The sequence below is a fragment of the Tasmannia lanceolata genome, unplaced genomic scaffold (genome assembly GCF_043159265.1).
Source record: "Tasmannia lanceolata isolate RefF3 unplaced genomic scaffold, GAP_Taslan_0.1 ptg000962l, whole genome shotgun sequence".
In the NCBI taxonomy this organism is placed as follows: Eukaryota; Viridiplantae; Streptophyta; class Magnoliopsida; order Canellales; family Winteraceae; genus Tasmannia; species Tasmannia lanceolata.
This window is the reverse complement of record NW_027519625.1, coordinates 12,803-20,000: the sequence shown is the minus strand read 5'-3', so window position 1 is coordinate 20,000 and position 7,198 is coordinate 12,803. Positions and strand designations below refer to the sequence as shown.

Genomic DNA, 7,198 nt, shown 5'->3' with positions numbered 1-7,198 from the left:
TTCTTCATCAGAAAATGAGTCCCTTTTGAAGCCAGAATCGCTTTTCCTTGATATCTGACATAATGCATGAAAGGATCCTTGAACAACCATAGGGTCTTCTGAAAATCATTACGAAGCACTACTAAAAGATGTTCTATTTTTCCATAAAAATGTGTTCGCTCAAGAAGGGTTCCCGAAGATGTTGATCGTAAATGAGAGGATTGTTTACGGAGAAAAACGAATATGGATTCGCATTCATATACATGAGAATTATATAGGAACAAGAAGAATCTTTGATTCCTTTTTGAAAAAAGGGAAATGGATTTCTTTGGAGTAATGAGACTATTCGAATTACGAGACTCGTAGAGAAAAAATCTCAACAAATGCAAAGAGGGAGCATCTTGTATCCAGCAGCGAAGGGTTTGAACCAAGATTTCCAGATGGATGGGGTGGGGTATTAGTATATCTGACACATGATTTAAATGTGAAAATTTGTCCTCTAAAAAGAGAAATATTGAATGAATAGATCGTATATGAGATTTTGCTATTTCTTTTTCTTCTAGGGAAGATACTAATCGTAGTGAGAATGGAATTTCCACAATGACTGCAAAAACCTCTGACATCATTTGAGAATCAAAATATTTGTTGTTCCCAACAAATAGATTTTGTTTAGAATCTTTAACCGAAAGAATCAAATGATTCTGTTGATGCATTCGAGTAATTAAACGTTTCACAATTAGTGAACTGAATTTATTGTCATAACCGAAAATTTCCATGGGTTTGTAAAGAATCGATCCATTTAAACCATGATCATGAGCAAGTGCATAGATATACTCCTGAAAGAGAAGCGGATATAGGAAGCATTGTTGTCGAGATCCGTCTATTTCTAAATATCCTTGTAATTCCTCCATTTGAAATGATACTTGAATCAAAAGCATAGAGATTTCTTGGGTTATCAAATAATACATAGTGCGATACGGTCAAAACAAGGTATCAAGGTATATAGTAATAAAAGAATCGATTAAGAAAAGAATGGATACCCCGGAGACAAGGAAGCCAATCAACAGATCCTCCATTTTTCCATCTAATTTTTTGTTTCGTTATAGTTACAAGAGATGACTGGAAATCCTTTATTTTTGCAAGCCGATCGCTCTTTTGACTTTGGAAAAATTCTCTTTATCAGTATACCGTTCTTCTACACATTCGTTTCCACTCCATAATCGAGAAAGAAAAGAATATTTAATAGTTAGGATTCATTAAAAAAAGGAATCGATAATCTACTCACAGGAGAACCCTTTCCCCCATCAGGCACTAATCTATTTTTAACATCTAATTAGATCGGGTAATCATTCGAATTAAGAACAAAAGCTCGTTACTTTTGGTTTCCCTATAATTGGAGCGATAGAGCCCTATCCATTTATTCACTCGATCCAATGGTGAATTGGTTTGGTCCCGTTCCAAGAATCAAAACAAGATTTTGTACCGATTCGGTAAGGATAAAGTATTATCAACAAAATTCTCCATTGATACGACATGCTATTTTTTCCATTCATTCCCTTTCAGGATCAGTCGTGGTCTTACAAACTATACCAATGGTATGGACGAATCCCTTGCTTCATCCAAATGTGTAAAAGATCATAGCCGCACTTAAAAGCCGAGTACTCTACCGTTGAGTTAGCAACCCGGAAAAATATGGTGTGTAGATACGATCGGAATAAAAATAAAACTCAAACCAAGAGATTGGGATTGGATTGCTCGACCCCGTCAAAACATTGAACTAGTAACAAACAAATCTAAAAGAAAATTTGATGATCAATTATGAACATCAAAATGAACAGATTAGATGAAAATACAACGAATTCCCGGATCAATATAGATGGATGCCAAAATTTATGGATCATCCATATTTTTATCAATATTTTTTTTTTTCATTTTTCATTAAGAAGATACTTCTTGTGTCGCAGCGAATCTGGCGAACTCACCATTTGAGTGAAATTGAAATAAAGTAAAGAAATAAAGAAACAAACTTATGAGGCTGGGATAAATGGATCTATTTATCCACGATCAAATTATATTTGATCGATACAACATTGTCAATATGAATTGAATGTTGGTTGAGAAAACAAATTCAATTAAAGAAAATAAGTACTTGTGTTGGATTGACACTACACAGATCAGAAATGAAGTGTGGATGGGGGAATAAATAAGAAAAAAAAAAAAGTAGGAAAAAAATCTCTAGTTTATTCAATAGAGGTACAATAAACAAGATTGACCCCTTGTTTGTTGGTGGAGTCCCAACGAAAACAATCCGATTGATGGTAATCCCATACCATCATTTTCTAGATCCGATTATTTCATCTATTCACTCGAGATTTTTTTTTCTATCTGTCTCATATCAATAAAAAAAGATTTTTTTTCGTTATCGTTATCTGATATGGGATTATAGAGGAGCAATAGTGAATAGGTATGAATAGAGTAAGAAAAATCGGAGTGGTGGAGAAAGAATTACACAAAGCTCGATAAGATACTGGGCACCCCCCTTTTTTGTTTATTTCATTTATTTCATTTCGTTTGATTAATTCGAAGTTCCTTAAAGACCTCTGCCTTCTTTGAAATATCATGAACAGTTCCTGTAGGTTGAGCGCCTTTTTCAAGGAAATATAGAATAGCAGGAACGTTTGAATAAGTTTGATTCTTTATCGGATCGTAAAAACCCACTTTACGAAGATCTCTTCCTTCTCTTTGGGATCGAACATCAATCGCAATGATTCGATAGATGACTCATTGGGATAGATATAGATGAACAATGCCCCCCCTAGAAACGTATAGGAGGTTTTCTCCTCATACGGCTCGAGAAAGAATGATTCGAGTTTGAATTTATGCTATGCATATCATATAGTGACAAATGTATCCATAAAATCATCAATTAGACTATAAGTTGAGTCGTTTTTTTTGTTCTTCCTTCCTTTCCTTTCCTGAAAAAAAAAAAGAAATATCATTCGTACTCATAACTCAAGTTGGGCAATTCTCAAAGAGCTTAAAGGGAAATCCTTGGACATTTGTTGAGCCGTCTCTAACCTCTTTTATTTGTCCCGCCTAGAATCTCTTTTTCTTCCTCATTCTGATCTAGTTCCAGTTGTTGAGACAATTGAAAATGGTGTTTCCTTGTTCCGGTATCCTTTATCTTTGCTTTGAATCATTGGGTTTAGACATTACTTCGGTGATCCTTAATCGTTTCAAAATGGTCGCAACATACCTTTTGTTATTTCTTTCTATTGAAAGAATCATACGAACGATTGATTCCCCTGTAATACACTTTTGATCAAAATAGTTTTACCAATTCCGGCAAATTTTACTTTGTTTTTTTTTATTCGAAACTTGTTGGAATTTGAACCTTTGGATTTCTATATCGAAGATATACTTACGAAGTTGTTCCAACTTATTGATTGGCACTAACCCTAGATCCTTCCCCTTGATAAATGAATCAATACTTTATACTCGAGCTACATCATGTACTATTTACAACCCCCAATTTTGGGGGGTCCTAGTAGAACAGAACAAACTATGTCGAGCCAAGAGCATCTTCATTGATATATAAAATGGTGGATGCAAGAATCCACAGCCGATCATGTCTTTCAAGTCGCACGTTGCTTTCTACCACATCGTTTCAAACGAAGTTTTACCATAACATTCCTCTAATTTTGAACCGGTATGGAATTGATTCAATATGGAATCCGGAATAGTCATTGGCTCAATCGGTACGCTCAATCGGTACACACAGCAGTCCATACTTTTATATTTATATATATATAAATTATATATATAAATAGATATTTATATCTATATTTTGATTTTGATATATATTTTGATATCTATATTATAGATATTTTGATATATATATGGATGGATAGGTATTCATCTAGAGAAGGCCCCACAAGCAAAGACAAAGATTCAATCTTACCCCATATTCGACCGTATGAATGAAACACATTTCTAAAAAAGACGAATAAACGAATTACTTAACACTTCTTTACATCTACATCTTCAACAGATTGTTCGGGACAATCAATCATGAAGGATCCAACTCTTTCTCGAACAACTAAATTAAAGAAAGGTCTTTAATTAGATTCTCAATACTCAATACCGGAACAAAATAAGTCATTAGCCAAATAAGCTATTCCAATGACTCGGAAAAGTCGCAAATGAATCGATTATAGACTAGGTTCATCAATCTCGCGCTTCTTCAAGTATCTAAGGATTGATAAAGGAATCATGAAAAAAGGTTTCAAGAATTTCCTACTTCGACATCATAATTTCCTACTTCGACATCATTATCATTAATGGAAATAAGTTTTCCTGTAATGACTAAATTTGATCATCATAAGACATAAGAGAAATCCATGTTCCTTTTCCAATTGAATCATTAATGATTTAAAGCAGGTAGATGGATCGAGAAACAAATTCAATTTATTTGTTTTCATGGGGATGGGATGGATGGAAAAAAGCTCTCATGTAAGATAAGATTAAGGTTGTTATTCTTCCATCTGATTGATAAAACCAGAACCGTAGGAGTATGATCTTTCCGTATCCATCAGATACACAGAACAATTGTCAACGGGAGTAATCATAGATATTTAAGGTAAGGTATCAAAGATCTTTTTCACCGCAGCCGAAATACCGGTATCACTGAAATAGAACAAACAATAACAATACATGTAGGCATGGTTCATTTTATACAGATTTTGCTTTACTTTAGGTTTAGTAACCCTTCCATAAATTCTATCAAGTCAAAAGTAAAGTGAATGGAATATATGAATCTTCCTCCCAATCACTACATTGACTTCCAATTATTTATTGTAGCCAGATGCAAAAAAAAAAAAAGCAATTAGGCTCAAAGAAAAAAAATCTGTTCCATATTGCACTTTATTGTTTATTAATGAGATCCGGACGACACAGATATTGAAAAATTGATACCTTCCATTGCCGATTAACTCGAATTCTATGGGGATCATGAATCATACCCCAAGACAATCAAATAATAAAAGATCCTCTTGCGGTATGTTATATTATCTTGTATAGGTACAAAGCAAAATGGGTCCAGATCAATTCGTTGTTCTTAATTTTGATTTTACCCCACCCACACCCAGTCTTAAGAACTTTAATCCCAGTGATGTAATTAGTCCCAAGAACTCCCTCCTGTTTAGGATTCAGGATCCACATAGAATTAGTCATTTTGACTAACATGTTTAGTTTCGAAAAAATAGAGATCTTATCTTTCGCATTTCAACTTAGAATGCATCATGTGAGAATCAAAATATAATAGATGGGCATAAAGTTTCTATAAGTGACTAACTTACCCCAATATGAATATGAGTAGAGCGGGACGGGCATACACTGAACGGCCCATCCCATTTTTTTTTTAATTCAACTTTGATCTATGTTCCCATCCTACCTAATATCAAAAAGGTAAAAGATGTTTATTTCCATCCGCAATTTATACTCGATTCTTTTTCTTACAATTGGAAATCGAAAGGAATCTATGATTCATAGAAGAATCATTAGAACTCAGAAAGAAAAATTGGATCATATTGTATCCAACCTTATACCTTATACTCTTAAACAGAAGATTGTTAAAGAGAACAATCTTTGTTTTGATAGAAGCGGTCTGGGACGGAAGGATTCGAACCTCCGAGTAACGGGACCAAAACCCGCTGCCTTACCACTTGGCCACGCCCCATTTAGATTTCAATTCGACACTAATAAACACTAATATTGTTATTGGTTATTCGTCAATTCCAGCCCAAATATCTATGGAATAGGTTGTTGCTAGGATTCTATACGTGTAAATGTAGAATGAAAATGAATTCATTGATCATTCCATATAAGTCAATTAAGATATTGTATGAAAGTATGATTCCTTCTATTCTCATTTGAGAATTGAAGGATTTTTGATTGGGGGAAGTTCAAAGAAAAAGAAAGAAGGATTTTTTGTCTTCTCTTCTTTCTTAATTTTTCCCTTATATCAATAACTCAATAAAAATGAAATTATCTCCAAGAACGAAATATTTCTTATGCTTAATATCTTTAGTTTGATCTGTATCTGTCTTAATTCTGCCCTTCATTCGAGTAGCTTTTTCTTCGCCAAATTGCCCGAAGCTTATGCTTTTTTCAATCCAATCGTAGATTTTATGCCAGTCATACCTGTGCTCTTTTTTCTCTTAGCCCTTGTTTGGCAAGCTGCTGTAAGTTTTCGATGAGATCTTTAATACTGTCCTAGAAACATTCATATTCATGATTTATTCGATAAAATAAATTCAACTCTAACATAACAATTGATAAGATCAGATAAGTCTTACATTATGAACCCTCGATTCAAAGATTGAAATTCTTTTGCTTTTTGATAGCCGCGATGAATCTGGATCACCTAATTTCCGCATTATGCCCTTCCAGTTCCAGGGGTCAAAGACCCCATTATGGTACCCCATAATACCTAATTGGGGTATGACAAGATAATTTTGGTAACAAAGGAATTCCTGCAAATTCCTTTCTTTTCTAGAAACCACTTTTTCATTTCTTTTCTTGGTGTCAAGGATATGTGGTACAAAAATAGAGAATCTATTCCCTTATTTCCTTTGCAAAAAACAAAAAAAAAATGATCTTGGAGATTGTGCAATGCTTACTCTCAAACTCTTCGTTTACACAGTAGTGATATTCTTTGTTTCTCTCTTCATCTTCGGATTCCTATCTAATGATCCAGGACGTAATCCTGGACGTGAGGAATAAAAAAATCAGAGATTTTTCATTATTTCCTTGCTTGATTTCTGCATTTTCCTATGCTTTTCTCTATTCCAGACATTTAACTATGATAAAGGACTTGATATTTTTTCGAATTCGAAAGATAAATCTCAAGTGATCCGAGGGAACGGAGAAAGAGGGATTCGAACCCTCGGTACGAACAGCTCGTACAACGGATTAGCAATCCGTCGCTTTAGTCCACTCAGCCATCTCTCCCAATTACAAAAAGATAATTCATATGCGACGCCTGAAGTAAATATTGATCAAAGTCTTTCTTTATCTTTATTTATTTATTTTATACATTTATTTATACTTACTATATTATACTTACTATATATATACGAATTATCTTTATTTATTTATTTTATACATTTATTTATACTTACTATATTATACTTACTATATATATACGAATTTTATCCGC

At 33.7% G+C, this 7,198-nt stretch overlaps 1 non-coding gene across 1 annotated transcript; it reads right to left on the bottom strand.

Moving 5' to 3' along the window:
- Window positions 1-6,902: 6,902 nt before the first annotated feature.
- TRNAS-GCU (transfer RNA serine (anticodon GCU)) lies at window positions 6,903-6,990 on the bottom strand. The gene has a single exon. It is a non-coding gene; the product is annotated as a tRNA-Ser (tRNA).
- Between the last annotated feature and the right edge of the window lie 208 nt (window positions 6,991-7,198).